This window comes from Aplysia californica, unplaced genomic scaffold, assembly GCF_000002075.1.
Source record: "Aplysia californica isolate F4 #8 unplaced genomic scaffold, AplCal3.0 scaffold00044, whole genome shotgun sequence".
In the NCBI taxonomy this organism is placed as follows: domain Eukaryota; kingdom Metazoa; phylum Mollusca; class Gastropoda; order Aplysiida; family Aplysiidae; genus Aplysia; species Aplysia californica.
In genome coordinates, this window is record NW_004797314.1 from 381,687 (window position 1) to 398,632 (window position 16,946).

The 16,946-nt window shown below is 39.8% G+C and overlaps 1 protein-coding gene across 1 annotated transcript in view; it reads left to right on the forward strand.

The window, feature by feature from the left end:
• LOC106011034 overlaps positions 1-16,946 on the forward strand; it is a 249,731-nt gene that overhangs the window by 13,638 nt on the left and 219,147 nt on the right. The window lies entirely within an intron of this gene.

Consider the following 16,946-nt stretch of genomic DNA (forward strand, 5'->3'; position numbering starts at 1 on the left):
TGATGATGATGGGGTTGATGATGATGATGACTCATCATCATCATCATCATCATTATCATCATCATCATCATCATCATCATCATCATCATCATCATCATCATCATCATCATCATCATCCTCATCATCATCTAGCAATCATGGAGGGACACCCATGCAAAGACATGTACTACATGTTAACACCTATTAGCGATAAACTCTACAAACTGGTCTGTTTAGTTAGGCAAAGGTTCAACAGTCGCTTTTCCTAATGTAGCCAAAGTGGGCAGGCCAAATTTCAAAATAGTTCAATGTTTTAGTTCATAGTTAAGAATGAGCAATGAAGTAAATTTTGTGTTCAAATTTGGACTTTGAGTTGTATTATTCCAAACAGATTTGGAATGGAAATATAATCTTAGAGAAAAAGATTTAGGTTAAGTTCTCATTTCGTGTACGACTTTTCAGTACTACGAGGAAATTGGCTAATTTAAAAAGTGCTCAAGAAATCAGACTTTAGACATCTATTTTTAATTCACCTCATTTTCCTCTAGGCTTACATAGTTGGGTTTCTTTTCTTTAAGAGAATCCTAACCCTTTATCTACGCACCACTGTATCCATGCAGACACAGACTCGAGTACCTAACTGTAGAAGTCGTGCTTTCACTTCCATGTATCCACATCCACGCCGACCAAATCATAGCATTGTGTTATCAATATTTCTGAAGAGGTTTTTCACATAGACTGAATCTATTTCCACTTCACAGAAAAGAAACAGGCAGCTAGGTCGTCATTTTCTCGAGAGATAACCACTCTTCCTTCGTCTTGAGTGAGGGTTAAATTTGATAACAATTGCGGCATTTTCCCTGTATCGATCCAATCTCTCACGGGCTAATTGCTGATTGACCTCAGCTTCGTTTCTTAGAGAGACCATTGGGGCTGCCAGTTGTCATCAATGGCGTTAAGATACCACCGACGTCTGAGCTATCCTTAGACATACGGGCGAACACTTCTGTTTGTTTGAAAGCTGATTTTACATTTTGATTTCTCATGTGCGTTACTTGTGTGTGTGTGCAGTTTTTAGTTCATTATTTCTATTCATCTAATGTATTGTGCTTACGTGTGTCCTCGTATTTGATTATCAGCCTGCCTCCCCCCTTTTCCCCCAAATCCCCGCAGGTCAAAAATGTAATTTCCTTTCCGACAAAAATTAATTACCATCAGCGTTAATCTCTCTGTCTCTCTCCCTGTGTCTCTCTCTATCTCTCTCTCTGTCTCTCTCTCTCTCTCTCTCTCTCTCTCTCTCTCTCTCTCTCTGTGTGAGTCTCTCTCTATCTCTCTGTCTCTCTCTGTTTCTCTGTCTCTCTATGTCCCTGTTTCTTTTTCTCTCTCTCTCCTTCTTTTTCTCACTCTGTCTCTTTCTTTCTCTGTCCCACCCCAACTATCTTTAACTTTCTCTCTCTATCTGACTCCCTCTGCCCTCTTTCTCTTCCCGTCTCCCTCTCTTTCTATCTCTTTAAGTCTGTTTATCTCTTTCTCTGTCCCCCCCTCTCTCTCTCTTTCTCTATCTCTCACACGCACTCTCACACACACACTTACACACACACACACACACACACACACACACACACACACATACACACACACACACACAAACACAAACACAAAAAAACCAAACAAACACGAACACATGCTCACACCCCTCTTCCTTTTGGTGATTACTGAGGGTGAAGGTATCTGAAGCCGGACAAACAGATTCTAGTGCCATATACCCCGGCTTAACGAAATCTCAACACCACACCTTTGTTGGCTTATCAAAGAAGAATCACCGAGATACTCGAGTGTGTTTGTATCTTTTGGAAAGTGACAGAGCAAGTTTGCATGGAAGAGAACGATGAACTCAGTTTACGAAACCCTTAACCTTCTGTTCAAAATGTGTGTCATTTTGCCAATTAACTTTATTTCACTTTCCTACCCCTGGAATGAAAGAACAGGACTTGGCACTTGCATTGAAGAGCTTAGGTTCAACGTATAATTTAAGAAAGAATCATACCTATTCTCCTTTCCTATTTTCTCCTTTCAACTAAATCGTACGAAATTGTACAGGAAAAAAATCTATAGACTGTTGCACGGGATTATTTGTTTTATTGCTCCCAGCGGCATGTGTGTATGTGTGTATGTGTGTGTGTGTATGTGTGTGTGTGTGTATGTGTGTGTGTGTGTGTGTGTGTGAGAGAGAGAGAGAGAGAGAGAGAGAGAGAGAGAGAGAGAGAGAGAGAGCTCCAAGTCTTTTTAGGAAGCGTAGGTAATTTATCGAATATTTTTGTTTCGTTCTTATTTGTCTTTACTATTTATGTATGGGATAAATGTGTGAAACTATGGCCAGAACTGTATTTAATAGTAATTATGTCCTCCGATAAATAAAGTGAACGTTATAAAAATCTGTAAACTTTGGGAAAAAAGTAATCTGTGTACACATGTCTGCCTCTTCGTCTGTCTGTCAGCAGGATGATATGTAAAATATATTTTTCTACTTGGAAACACATGTGTTACTTTCCCCATAAAACTATGACAGCTACAGAGTTGAAAGTTGGCAAGTTGCTGCAAAAGCATAGAAAGGTCCCCATGACGGAGCTCAATTTTTGATTTACTATTTGCTTCCTGAATTTAGAAAAATATATTGGACAAAAAGTTCCCGTTCTTCCTTGGCCTTTTTGATTATTCCATTGAGAAACGAAACAAATCTGCGTAGCTCTCCTTCACAGCGGGAGTGCTGGAAGTGATATTCCGCGAGGCATATTTTGTTTTGAGAGTGTAGATCTAGATCTAGATCTAGACCTTCTAATCGTTTGCATCTCTCAAGATTTATTGCTCCGTTCCAGAAGAGTGTAAATATAGTAGGCCAATGACTTTCAGTTGATGTTAAAGCACAAATCATTCCTTTCATCGAAAGGGGGCATAGCTAGTTCTAAATATTTACCTGTCCATCTTTTACACTAAGTCTAGCTCTCTCTATCAATGCAGACTACACGCAATGGTAAATAAGTGTGTTGATAGATAGATATAGTTCGCCGACAGACAGACAAACAGATAGAGAGACAACCAGGCAGTCGAACAGGCAGACTCGAAAAACAGGCAGGCAGACAGATAGACAGATAGGCAGATAGACAGACAGACAGACAGACAGACAGACAGACAGAAAGACAGACAGACAGACAGACAGACAAGGCACACAAATAGACAGACAGACTGAGAGATGGCGGAAGAGACCTAAAAAGGGAGAGTAATCGGTGGTAGGGAAGCGGAAGGAATCACCGATAGCACGTGAATCTGGCGCTGCTCCAATCAATAGCACGACAGCTGTCTGCATATGCACACACCATCCGTCTCCTCCGAACCCACAACTTACATTTTTTTTCTTCTTTTTTCCTGTCCCCCCCCCCCCCCTCCCCCCAAGTCTGTTTGTTGTGTCAGTTTTTCATGTTCCTGACTCAAATTGACCCCCTTCCCCCCTGCCTACCCCCCCCACCTCTGTTTCATCTCTCCCGCTCTCTCATTTCTCTCTCTCTCTCTCTCTCTCTCTCTCTCTATCTCTCTGTCTCTCTCTCTTTCTTTCTCTCTCTATCTTTCTCTGTCTTTCTCTCTCGATGCCTCTCTCCCCCAATGCCACTTAAGTTTTTCCAGTTCTAAAATCTAGTAGGCACGAATGTTTACTTCTCTCTCTTTCTCTCTCACTCACTCACTCTCTCTCTCTCTCTCTCTCTCTCTCTCTCTCTCTCTCTCTTTCTCTCTCTCTTTCTCTCCATCTGTCTCTGTCTCTTCATGTGCAATCTTCATTTATTTTGCCTAGTCCAATGTTTGATGGTAGAAAACATGTAAGAAAGAAAGAGAAAGGGAGGGGGAGAGAAAGAAAGAAAGAAAGAGAGAGAGGGGGAGATAGTGGCACAAAAGACAGACAAATAGACAGACAGACAGACAGACAGACAGGCAGATAGACAGGCATGCAGACGGACAGACAGACAGACAGACAGACAGACAGACAGACAGACAGACAGACAGACAGACAGACAGACAGACAGACGGACGGACGGACGGACAGACAGACAGAAGGACTGATAGATAGACAGACAGAGGCAGATACAAAAACAGGCAGAGGGAAACAGACAAACAGAGACATGCAGATACCTAAACTGACAGATGCATGAACAGAAAGAAATTAAGAGAAAAAAAGTAAGACAGAGAGTGAGAGAAAGTCAGGTGGGGGAAAACAGGGAAGTATGTAGAGAAACAGAGAGGTGAGAGACGAAAAAAAAAATCAAACAAAGGAAAGATGGAACGAATAAGAAAGAAAGGTTAAGACACATACAGACAAGCAAATGGACAATTATACAAACAAACTGAGAGACAGGCGAGTTAGAACGAAGACAGACAGACAGCAAGATTATAATTGCATTAAGTGTACGAGGTGTAAGTGTCACAAAGACAGACGGGCGGTGGAGACAAAAAAAAGAGTGAGAGGGTGTCTGAGAGTTAAAAGGACAGAGAGGGAGAGGGAGATGCAGACAGACAAAAAGACAGAGAATGAGAGAGAGAAAAAGAATTAGTGAAAGAGTAAGGGATACGCAATAACACACACACATACACACACATACACAAGCATACACATATATACATACACACACATACACAGACACACACACACACACACACACACACACACACACACACACACACACACACACAGAGTGAGAGAAAGATACAAAATAGCGTGTGTGTGTCTGTGTATGTGTGTATGTATATATGTGTATGTATATATGTGTATGTTTGTGTATGTGTGTGTGTATGTTTGTGTATGTGTGTGTGCATGTTTGTGTGTGTATTCTTTGTGTGTCAGTATTGGAAGGATACAGACACAATGAAGGCAATAATACCAGCCACAAGATGTGCGAAGAGCTTTTATATTGACGGGCAAAAACCAAATTTTTCGCGCCTGACAAGACAGTATCACCCCCCCCCCCCAACCCAATTTCACCCCTACGCCCACTTCCACCATCCCCACCCCAACCATTCCCCCACATCCTCCATCCCTCCAATTCCTTAACCCCCTCCCCTGACCTTTCTCGTATATTCGGTTTCTCATGTAACCTTGGTGAACTGTGCTTGGCATCCACTTCGTGTTCTCTTCAAATTCCCCCTTCTAGGGCTCCGGGAAGAGAGAAATTGATCTTCACTTTGTCACCCTGAACGCAAAGCGGTTGTTTTCAGGCAGGCACAATAATTGAGAGGGCGCGGAAACAAATAGGCGTGTTTATATAAGATGAGTAGATACTGTGAAATGTTTTGTTCATGGCAACTAGACAGAAATAAATACATGTACATACACACGCATGCTCTTATCGCATCGTCGGCCAGCTGTTCAGGTGCACTGAGTCCACAACTTTGAAAAAAAAAAGTATTGTGCTTTCTTATTCAGTGGTAACAGTTGCATGTACACAAACAAATATTTGTGAGGGATTGTGGAGAAATCATGCGCTCGTCAAAATAATGAAACCAAAGAAAATGGCATTTTTCTCCTGGTTTGTTAATATTTATCTAAATTTTGTTGCTTTTTTTTGGCTCAGCATCTTTTATATCCTTTTCAAAACACCTTTTTTGGTGGATTTTACTAAGAAACGTTGATTTTGAAGGCTCTAAATATCAAAATTTTCAGTTTCCAAGGACTCTCAAGCTTTATGAGTCCCCAAACTGTGGCGGGCATTTTCTAACCAATTGAACCCCTGAAACAAAGCGACTTCCATCTTCTCCAATTCCAAATAACTCGACTTCTATTCAAGATAGATGGGTCTTTTTTTCGTCGAAGGTAAGACAAGCGAACAAGCTTTAAGACGCTACCAATAACTCCATACGCACAAAAATTGACGAGCGCCTGATTCCACCGCGTCCCACCGCGTCGGGACACATTTTGTTAAAATTTATATTCTAAATGTTGAAAAAACTAAGATACATTGCATAAAGTCGGTACAAATGTTTTTAAGAAAAATTAAAATATATCAGATTTGTTCTTTTCATCTCGACTAGGATCATAGTCATGCGGTACTTTCGACACTGTCCTGTCTGTTCCCCTTTCAGACGAAAAAGTACACTCATTTGGTCAATAGTTTTGTGACATAATCAGGTTCTGTTGAGTCTAGAAACAATGCAAGCCGGCTAGCGGAGGTTGACAGATCTCTCACTTTTTTTAACCCTTGCCAATTTATATGAGATTGACGCCATCTGATTAGAAGAAAAAAGTGCGTATGACAGTGTCCAATAGTGTATTACGTGCATACTTAGTATAACAAGTAACTGTTACAGTAGATAGACATTACAGTATTATAGAGGTAAGTCATTGATATGAGAGCGGTGATGATTTTAGAAATAAGGGTGGTGATGAGTGATTTTGTTGCAGTGCGTTTATGTAATGTTAGCGCTAGTCCTATCTTCTTCTGCTTCATTGAGTCACGAGGGATGTGGGCACCCTCTATCCCGTTCCCTCTGGAACCATCTTTACGGTCACCGTGACGTTCCGAAATGGTGGGCACAGTCTCTGTTACGGTGACATTGTTAGTGTGAGCCTATTCTATCAGACCAAGACAAGTGTTGAGAGGAGCTAAGTGGGAAGACAGTATAGTGGCAGGTATGTCAGGGTATTTGCAAGCGGGACTGATCTCTCATAAGGAAGGTAAATCACAAAGTCAAAATCTTTCTACATCAACTCTTTTCAGTAGACGGTGTGCAGCGTTTCAGCATCTGCAAACATTTGTTAATTTTTACAATTGAATCTATAACACACAGCGATCTTTTAGAATGAAATTTACAAACTCAGAAAACTGTTTCGTTGCAACAACAACAACAACAACAACAACAGCAACAACAACAACAAAAACAACAAAAACAAATTCAACAACAACAATAAATTAAAATTAGAGAAAATAATTTTTAAAAATGAAAAATTTAAATAAAATAATACATTAAAATAAAAAAAATAAAAAATAAATAAATAAATAAATAAATAAATAAACGAATAAATAAATAGAAACACAATGCACTTCAGAGTACCTTCGTTCTTCCCCTGCAGCATCTACCTGATGCCGATTATGACAATTATAATTATGCTGCCCACTAAATCACGTGAACATTATATTGTCGGGAATTTAGACTATCTCAAGGACCTGCGGGTCAGACTCCTCTTTAGAGTATGTTCACAGCTTAAGGCAGTAGCAGATCCCTTTGGCCTGCCATTTCTTTCTCCCTGACCCCTCTGGGGTTGCATATCAGTCATGACTGTCAGTTCATGTGGTGTCTGGTGAAGCAGTTTACAAACTTTTTTCCCCCTAAACCTATACGTTCTTAACTAGCCCTAAACGTAAGGAACTAATGGCAGCGGTAGTGATGGTGACAGTGGGGAACTTTAAATAAAAATGTGTACCGTGAAGAGAAATTCTTCCTGGTAGAGTATTTAAAACATCGGATATTTTCAACACAGATTACCTCTCTTCTCTATCTCTCCTTTTCTCTCTCTCTCTCTCTTTCTCTCTGTTTCTGTGTCCACCCTTTGTCTCTCACTATCTCTCTCTCCTTCTCTCTCCCCCCGCTCTCTCTCTCTCTCTCTCTCTCTCTCTCTCTCTCTCACACACACACACACATTCACACACAAACACTTTCCTTTTCCTCATTTTTAATAACCCCACTTACTTGCTCATTGCATCAGAAACAGTAATAATCTTTACACAAGATCACACGAGAAAAGAAATCTATGCGTGCAAAATGTACGAATTATGCTATGATGTATATTCATAGAGATTGTGTCTTGTTTTGATAGGTTATCTAAAATATGTGTTATACATAATTGTGTTTTTCCCTCTTCAGGAAATTTTGGTAAAAGTAGATATTTAACACCCCCCCCCCCCCCCACCCAACCGAATTCTTAACAATGTTTAAAGCGCCTTGCGTTTGAAGTCATGTGATCTAATTGTGTAGCCCCATGAGAACTGGAGAGCCTGCAATTGAAATATTATATAGGTCTAATAAATTCTGAAAAGAGGGCCTATCTATACTGCTACTGCAATTCCATATAAATATTCGGGCTGTACATGACAACGTAATGTTATATAGCTGTGTGGGAAAAATCTGGAAAGACTGACGAAAGGACGTTTTTCCCCACAGATGATTTGCTGTTAACGTCGTTTCTTGTCTAATGAGGATGAACATGTTTCAGCTTCACGTTCAGAATGCTGATACAATGTAATTATTTTCGTGAACAAATAGAAATGAAACATAATGATTATGTGGCTATACAAAATAGCTGATTAAACTAGATCTAGATTTTACTACGTTTTTTCGATCTGCTTGTATTGTCAATGAGTGAGTGAGGGTGTGAGTGTCTGTGAATGTGCGTGCGTATGATAGGTGTGTGTGTGTCTATGTATGTGTGTGAGTGTTGTATCTGTGCTTGTGTGTGTGTACATGTGAGCGTGTGTGATAGGAAAAAAGAGAGTGAAAGAGAGAGAGAGAGAGAGAGAGAGAGAGAGAGAGAGAGAGAGAGAGAGAGAAATAGACAAACCTAAAGACAAACAGAGACCCCATCCAAACCACCACCCTTGACGCCCACTTTATACACCCCCCCCCTCTCACACACACACACTAACGCCAAAAGGGAAAATCAAAGACTAATAATTTATCAAGGTGCTGATTTCTTCATTACTGATGTATGCTCTACATTCGACCCCACAATAATAACAAGCACCTAAACCGGATGTCTACATTATCTGTAATTGCGGGGAATGAGATTCTGTCTGAATCCCCGTACCGTGGTCTTAATTCCCCCAGCCTGGGGACCAGTTGTCTCGACCTCTAGCTCCAATCAGCCCGATTGATTGGTGGTGGGAACAGATGGGTGTGGACGCCATCACCGACATTTACGCGGACGTGTGAACGGCGTGAGTCAGATACTTTTGAAAAAAGGCGCGATGGAGCCCTAAAAGGGACATTTAAATTCACTTTAATGTCTTCATTTGATAACCTGCTGAAGTACAAGCGGGGGTATCGCGATTAAATAACCCAATTGTTGTGAAGGTTGTTTAAAGTTACAATTCTAAGGGTTCAGTAGAATGATGCTGGGGAATTTCTTTTTTTTCAGTAATTATTGGTTTTGTTGTTGGTTTAGCGCCCCTGTCAACACCGTTGGATTACAATATGAGGCTAGATCACCAATACTACACTCCATTTCCCATTATAACAGAGTCACGCAGGTTTGGAACCTTAGGTAGGTTTGAAAGCTTGCTAAATAACATTCGTTCCGAAACATACCCTTTACAATAAGAACCACGATCATCGACATAATACTTTAACAGAATACCCTCTGATCTCATGGTGCGCCATTTCTTTATATTACATACTAAGCAAATAAGAAGTCAACAATGTGGCGCTTAATGTCACCCCCTTTGTTCATTCAGCGGCAGATGGGTAAATTGCTATTAGTTTGGGGGAGCGGGGGATTTCTGAATGAAAGTCGAATGCGCCTAACAGTTCGCAACACTGTAGTTCTGTGGAATAGTGTGCGGTTAAATGTTATAGATTTAGTATGTCAAGTAAGTTATTCTAAGGTCGAGTTTCTCTTCCATTATGTGCACATAAGACTAAGATACACACTGTAGGTTCAACATTATTAAGAAGAAGAAAATTGCCTCTTTTCAAATAACAGAGAGAAAGATAGCATATTCCTGCACGTATACTCTGACCATCAAAATAACGTAAACAATATGCAGACAGAAAACCCCCCCATAAAATACAAATTGGCGTTTAGCACAATTTCAGCACAAAGGTTTGAAGTTGGATAACAGGCAGCAAAATACTCACAACAATTACTAAAAGTGTGCCGTGTTTACTGGAACACTGGCTCGGCCACACGTTTTCCTGCAGAATAAAATGAATGTGTGATTGCGTGTAGCGTCAGCTGGGCTAGCACCCCTGTCTAGGTGTGGAATACAGGGTTGACACGTCGACAGTTGGTCAATGCGTCATGCTGTTTACGAATGTACGATGGGTTGATAAGAGAAAAGGAGAAATGGGGGTTAATGATAACACAATGTCCTGGCTGCCATTCCTGTCCCGGTGACACGGCCGTACATTTCTTTGCTTTGCTTCAGGAAACATTCAGATTTGTGACGTTTTACTTGGAACAGTTCTGCAGATTTTGTTTCGCATAATAAAACGAGGGTATCATCTTGTAAAAACATTTGAAAAAGACCAAGAACGTTTGGAAAGTGAGTACTCTGTCAGTTTGTGACAACTTATATCGTTAAGACAACATGATGTTATTGATAGCAAATCATAATCAGGAAAAGAAAAAGAATATTAACCGCCCCTCCCCCTCCAAAAAAAAACCCTATGAAAAATGCTAGTATTGAAGAATAACCATTAATGATTTGTTATTAGCTGTAGGATAAAGAAGAACAACCTGCAAGGTCTGCCGATTGGGAATATAACTATGAAGAAGGAAAAGAAGAAAATGACTGGGAATACTTAGGATTAAGTCAGGTTTCTGGTAATATTATTTATGCCACTGGCTACATGTCTACCCAATGCAGTATTTGAGGTATACGGAATTCGGGGAAAGGGGAGGGAAAAAAAGAGCATGTTATCTTAAGTTATGTTACTTAGTACTTGTCTTTTCCACCTCGCGACGTTTGGGAAGACTAATTCAAGTACACTTCCAAACGGCGACTGTACACTAACATATTGTCTAATTACACATCTGTACGGTTATTTGCCCCCACTAGAATTTCATATCCATTCAACAAATAGAGACGTATGATAATTTGTTTATTTTCATGTTTTCATTATGAGTAAATATTTGGAAAAAATAACAGAATAAAGGGAAAACATTTGGGAGGAAAGAGGTAGAAGGCAATATTTTCATAGACATTCTTTACAGTACTTCTTATACGCCCCCATCAACACAAAAGAGATAATTATGACGCGGACTTCTGGCGCCGCCTGTTAGGGCCAATCCGGGCTGAGAGGAATACAGCATCTCAGCAGAAAACAACGAGATACTGGATAACACATGTTCTTCCCTCTCGAGAATCGAACTCGGGTCTCGTGCGTGCGACAGTGAAGCACCGCTATACCACAGTGTAAACAGTACTTTTATTGTAGATCGGATACAAGCAATGCTGAAGACTCTGTTGTCTATGTTTTGGAATTTCATTACTAAGATCATATTACTTACGCTTTTTGTTTAAAAAGAAGGGAGTGGGGGTGGAGAGGGAGCGGGGCGGGGGAGCTTGCAGAATTAATATATAACTTGAAACTTAACTCTACTTTAATTGACTTTATTGTACAGAAAGGTCCGCGATGAAGTCAGTTCACACAGAGCGAAAGTGTTGTTCACTTGATATTACGATGAGGTCGTCGATGTATCGACATTGTATAATTACAAACGTTCTTATTAAACTCCCACAGAGAAAACGTAAATTTTAAAAAGATTGATTGTGAGAAAAATGATTATGCGAAATAAAAGAGGGACTGAAATAAAGCCACCGAGAGTTTGTAGATTTCGTCAATGAAAGTCTTTTGGGAAGAGAGGTGACGCAATATTTACACCCCTCCCAAAAACCCCCAACAAAAACCCCCCCAAAAAACATAACAAAAAAACAACAACAAACAAACAAATAAACAAACATACAAAAACAACTGAAAACGAACAACCATAACTACAAAATAAAAGCAAAACAACAGCAGAACATTTGTGTGCTTTAGCCAGACAGGTGAGTCTCTGTTTCGTCAGGTGAAGTACGCAGCTTTTTCATTATCGATTTGATGAGCGTGGCTGAAGAGGCTTTCAGACAGACGGAACAACACTGGGAAACGGCAGTTTGACAGTCCCCGGGCCAGCACGGCGTGCACGAATATTCATAAAAGTCGCAAGATATTTGCTCGCTATTTAGGGGTGCCGGCTGTGATCGAGGAGGGTGGGAATCCCAGATTTACCGGAAAAAAGACAGAATTAAATGTGATTATTATTTTATTCCTATGTGGTTGCAGTAGCTGCTTTTGCTGTGATGGTTATACAAGAAACACAGTTTATGAAATCATGAATTCTACCTGGCTGCAGATGACAAAATCAGAGAGTGGATATGCGCTATATAAGTGCAAATTATTATTATCATCCAGCTATAGAAAATGGCCATTCTTGTTAGTTTATTAGTGTATGAGTGCCTAATTGGCTGCTTGCCCTCAATGCTACCCCCAAAAGCAGAGAATGTTTCTGAGTTGTATTGCTTTGAACACTCTATAAAGTGTATTTTATGACATTGTCATTTTATGTCTGACCTTAGATTCAAACATTGTAAAAGGTTTCTGTGAAAAGATCATGATCATGAATTATTATTGGGTTGGGATTCTCGAAAGAAGTAGAAACAATGGGCGCGGGGGTGGGGTGATGGTGGGAGGGGGGTTGGTGGTCACCATTCTATTTTTTATGTCGGTATACAACAGATCAAGTCAAACTAAGCAGAACCAAAGCGTGGGTAATGAAGTGACTTACACGTGTACCCTTTACAAAAATGTGACCTTTTGCGCAACGCCCAGCCCTTGAGAAGTTCTGCAAAGCAAAAATGAAATTGACAGAGACAAAAAACTTCAAATAAAAGTATAAACCTGTCTTTCATGGTGCCGCACTCTTGCCAAAATGAGCCTCTATCTTCCCCAGTCTATGCTTTGATGCATCATTTCATGATAGACCACTGACGGATTTTACGTTTCCAGTGTGTGGTATGTGGGTCTTCCCTTATTTCTCATTACCTCTATTTTCCGCTGCAAGTTGAATAAGCCGCTGAATAGACCTCAACTCTGAATTCTGCAGGGGCGCTCATATTTTAAGAAAAAAGAAAAAAGCTAGCGACCACAAATCACTCTTAAATGAACCCTAACCTCATTTCGAAAGGGAGTGACATCCCAATTCCACGAATAAGGGTGCGTAAAATAGCAAGGAACCTCTGTGTGCCTAATTTGTCCCAACACTCGGAAACGTGATCATGCACTTGAGGCACCCAGTGCATTTCGATGAAGTGTATTTCCCACCACCTACACTGATTACTCGTTATGCCGAATCCAGCTGCAGTGCACACACAGACACACCCTTCCCAAACTCACCGTAAGTCGGTTATCTGCACAGTTGGGGTCTCCAAGAAAAAAAAGGAAACAAAAAAAAACAACCCAATACAACTCCCCCCCCCCAAAAAAAAAAGAAAAAAAAAAAGACGGCCAGTAAGAGGGAAAAATGGCATGTCGTGACTGGTTGAGCTTAGGCTTCCAGATTGCCGAAATCACGAACTGCCTCTTCCCTCCCCCTCTTTCTCTATCTGCCCCCCCCCAACCATTCATTTCTCTCCGTTTCTGCCTGCCTGTCTGTCTGTCTGTCTGTCTGTCTGTCTGTCTGTCTGTCTGTCTGTCTGTCTGTCTGTCTGTCTGTCTCTCTCTCTCTCTCTCTCTCTCTCTCTCTCTCTCTCTCTCTCTCTCTCTCTCTCTCTCTTTCTCTCTCTCTTTCTTCCTTTCTTTCTTTCTCTCTCCCTCTCTTTCCTTCTTCCCCCCCCCCTCTCTCCCTCTCTCCCTCTGTCTGTCTCTTACTCTCTCTTTCTCTCTCTCTCATTAAATGACAACTATTAAATCCGAAGCACAGTGCCAGAATTAACCCTTAACAGTCACACACTGACTCACAGAGTAACATAAAAAACAACAACAAGAACATATCGAAGCATTCGCGACACATTGTCTCACACTGAGAAGGATATTTATTTTCCTGTTTGCGCCTCAAGATAACACGTGCAGTTCATTGCTCAATTCATGAACTCACGAACGATAACGACCGAATGAATGTTCACGGACGTCTGAGATGCTTTCTCTAAAAACTTGGAGTTACTGTTCCGGTTTCCTTGACCAGCGCGTGAGGCGTTTACATTTCTCGCTAATCTGTGGGGCCAACTAGTGTTTAGTTTTCAGCCCCTCGATCACGAGGGTGGTAGCTATATTTAGCTTCTTTTATTCCGTTTTCGACTATTTATAACACAGATTGATTTCACGGAATTCTAATTGAACAAAGAGAGGGAGGGTTTTTTTTCTCCCGCACGGCTTATTTTAAACGTCTATAACTCCCTTTTATTTCAATTTTATATTACTTGTTGTACTACTAGTACAAGATGGCTGTTTTCGTATCGACGCATTTTCTCTTTTCTTAAAATCACCAACTTTTTGGAATTAAAATTAAAAGGCGATCCCACTTTGGTTACTGCTAAACATAAATATCCCTATGAGGGATTATGTATTATAACGATATACAATTTGGTGAGGAAACAACAGAATTCTTAGTTTTGTATTTGTTTGCTTCTTTGTTTTGTTTTGTTTTGTTTGCTTCTTTGTTTTGTTTTGTTTTGTTTCTTTCAATTAGTTGTTAAAAATGGGTTTTGGTTGTTTTTTTTCAGTCTGGTGTATCTGGTTTGATGGCAGAGTAGGGATTCTATGTGAACGTTTGCATGTACGGGCCTTTCAAAAGAAGGGAAACCGAACGGAACTACAATTACGACTGTTTGAATAAAATATTGTGGGCTTTTCCTCAGAGCCAAAGTGAAACGTATTATGCGTTATTAGACAGACAGACAGACAGACAGACAGACAGATACAAACAAAGAGGGACAGAACAGTGAGAATATCGACAGAAGTGAGCAATACAGAGGGAAAACAGGGAAAAGAGAAACAATGAAAAAATGTCAGGAAATCAGAAATAGAGAAACACATGAGAGAAAGAGAGAAGGAGTGAGAGAAATGGAGAGCACGTGAGAGAAATTGAGATCGAGAGAGACAGAGAGAACGAGAGAGAGAGAGAGATATGAGTATAGATAGGTAGATAGAAAGAGAGAGATAGGGAACTAGAGATTGTAAGAGAGAGTAAAAACAGGAGAGAGATAGAGAGGCATACACAGATATAGATTTGTATATTTCATAATATCTCTTTCTCTATCTATCTATCTATCTATCTATCTATCTATCTATCTATCTATCTATCTATCTATCTATCTATTTTATCTACATATGTATATATACTGAGAGAGATGTGCAGATAGATGATACAAGCAGAGACAGACAGACTGAGAGACAGGGACAGACTAACAGATGCCGACACATATAATAATCATATACAGAAACAGACAGAGAAAAACACACACACACACACACACACACACACACACACACACAAATAGAGAGAGAGAGAGTGAGAGAGAGAGAGAAAGAGAACGAGAGAGTTAAAGAGAGAGATAGAGAAAGAGATGGAATGGAGATCCCACGAGCACCGATCCAACAATGTATCCGAGTTCCCCGCCCATCCTGTCATGGTACATCGGCCCGGCGGGCGACACTAATGAAGCCTGTTACGTCTTGGGCTGACACTTTATAAGATTGTGCAAAACTCGTAGGTCTAGATGACGTCACGTGATGTATCGTTAAGCTATATATTTGTTTTGTGATATTATGATGCATTTTACTATTATTATAACATCTGCATCTCTCACACTTTGTTTCTCTCTCTCTCTCTCTCTCTCTCTCTCTCTCTCTCTCTCTCTCTCTCTCTCTCTCTCTCTCTCTCTCTCTCTCTCTCTCTCTCTCTCTCTCTCTCTCTCTCACACACACACACACACACACACACACACACACATATATATATATATATATATATATATATATATATATATATATATTATATATATAATATGTCTTATATATATATATATTATATGAGAGAGAGAACGTATGATATTATATATTTAGAGAGAGAGAGAGACAGAGACAGAGAGAGTGATATATACATATATATATATATATATATATATATATATATATATATATATATATATATATATATATATATACATATTTATATATAATAATAATATATAATTTTTGTGTGGAAAACGCAAGCAGTGTTGTCGCAGTGTAAAATCTCCGACAGAGAGTGTGTGTATATCACACATTAATTAATTATTTCTTTTCGTGTATGATTGCAATGCGAACCTATGAATGGTTGTGTTGTGTATGTATGTATGTGCTTGTGTGTTTGTGTATGTTTGTTTGTGTATGTTTGTTTGTTTGTTTGTTTGTTTGTTTGTATTAGCGTTTGTGTCTGTGTGTGTATATTACTGTACGTGCTTAGAGATTCTGCGTGAGCAATGCTAAAATTTTAAAAACTAAAGTATCATCCCTTGAGAATTCAGTGAATTAAAAAAAAACTTTTTTACCTATCTGCATACTATTATAATTCAATAGAAATCAATAAACCTCCTTCCATAATACGTTATTTTTTAACCCTATAAATACGTCGTGTTTTACCATCGTATCCATACGACGAGGGGACTCTATGTCACCACTTTCCAAAGAGAAAATTTACTTGTTAATCCAACCAGTATGCTTTGCATAGCAGTCTGTCAAAACGATTTTTTAAAATATACTAAACGTTTGAAAGAGATCTCCGTACTAGAAGTATCCTCAGGGGAAAAATACAACCCCGGTGGTACAAAATGACCCCAGGTCGTAAGGATCGCGCTAAACAAACGGTTTTCGTACCTTCATATTTGTTTATTCGTGATTGATACAATGTCTACGAAGAGGCGGTGTCGTTGCTTGTTTGAGTAACAAGATACGAAACGTAAGTTGAAATATGATTGGCTCATACTCATTCTCTAAACTGTGACAGTACGAACGTGTGGTTCGTATGTATGTTAATGGCCTTGTCTGTCTCTCTGCCTTGCCCTTTTTTCAATTCTCTTTCTGCCCTTCTCTGTCACTGGGTACACACGTACATTTGCCTTTCTGTTCTTTTGTTTGCTTTTTTCTTTCTCTTAAACGTTCCCAGTCTCTCTCTCTCTCTCTCTCTCTCTCTC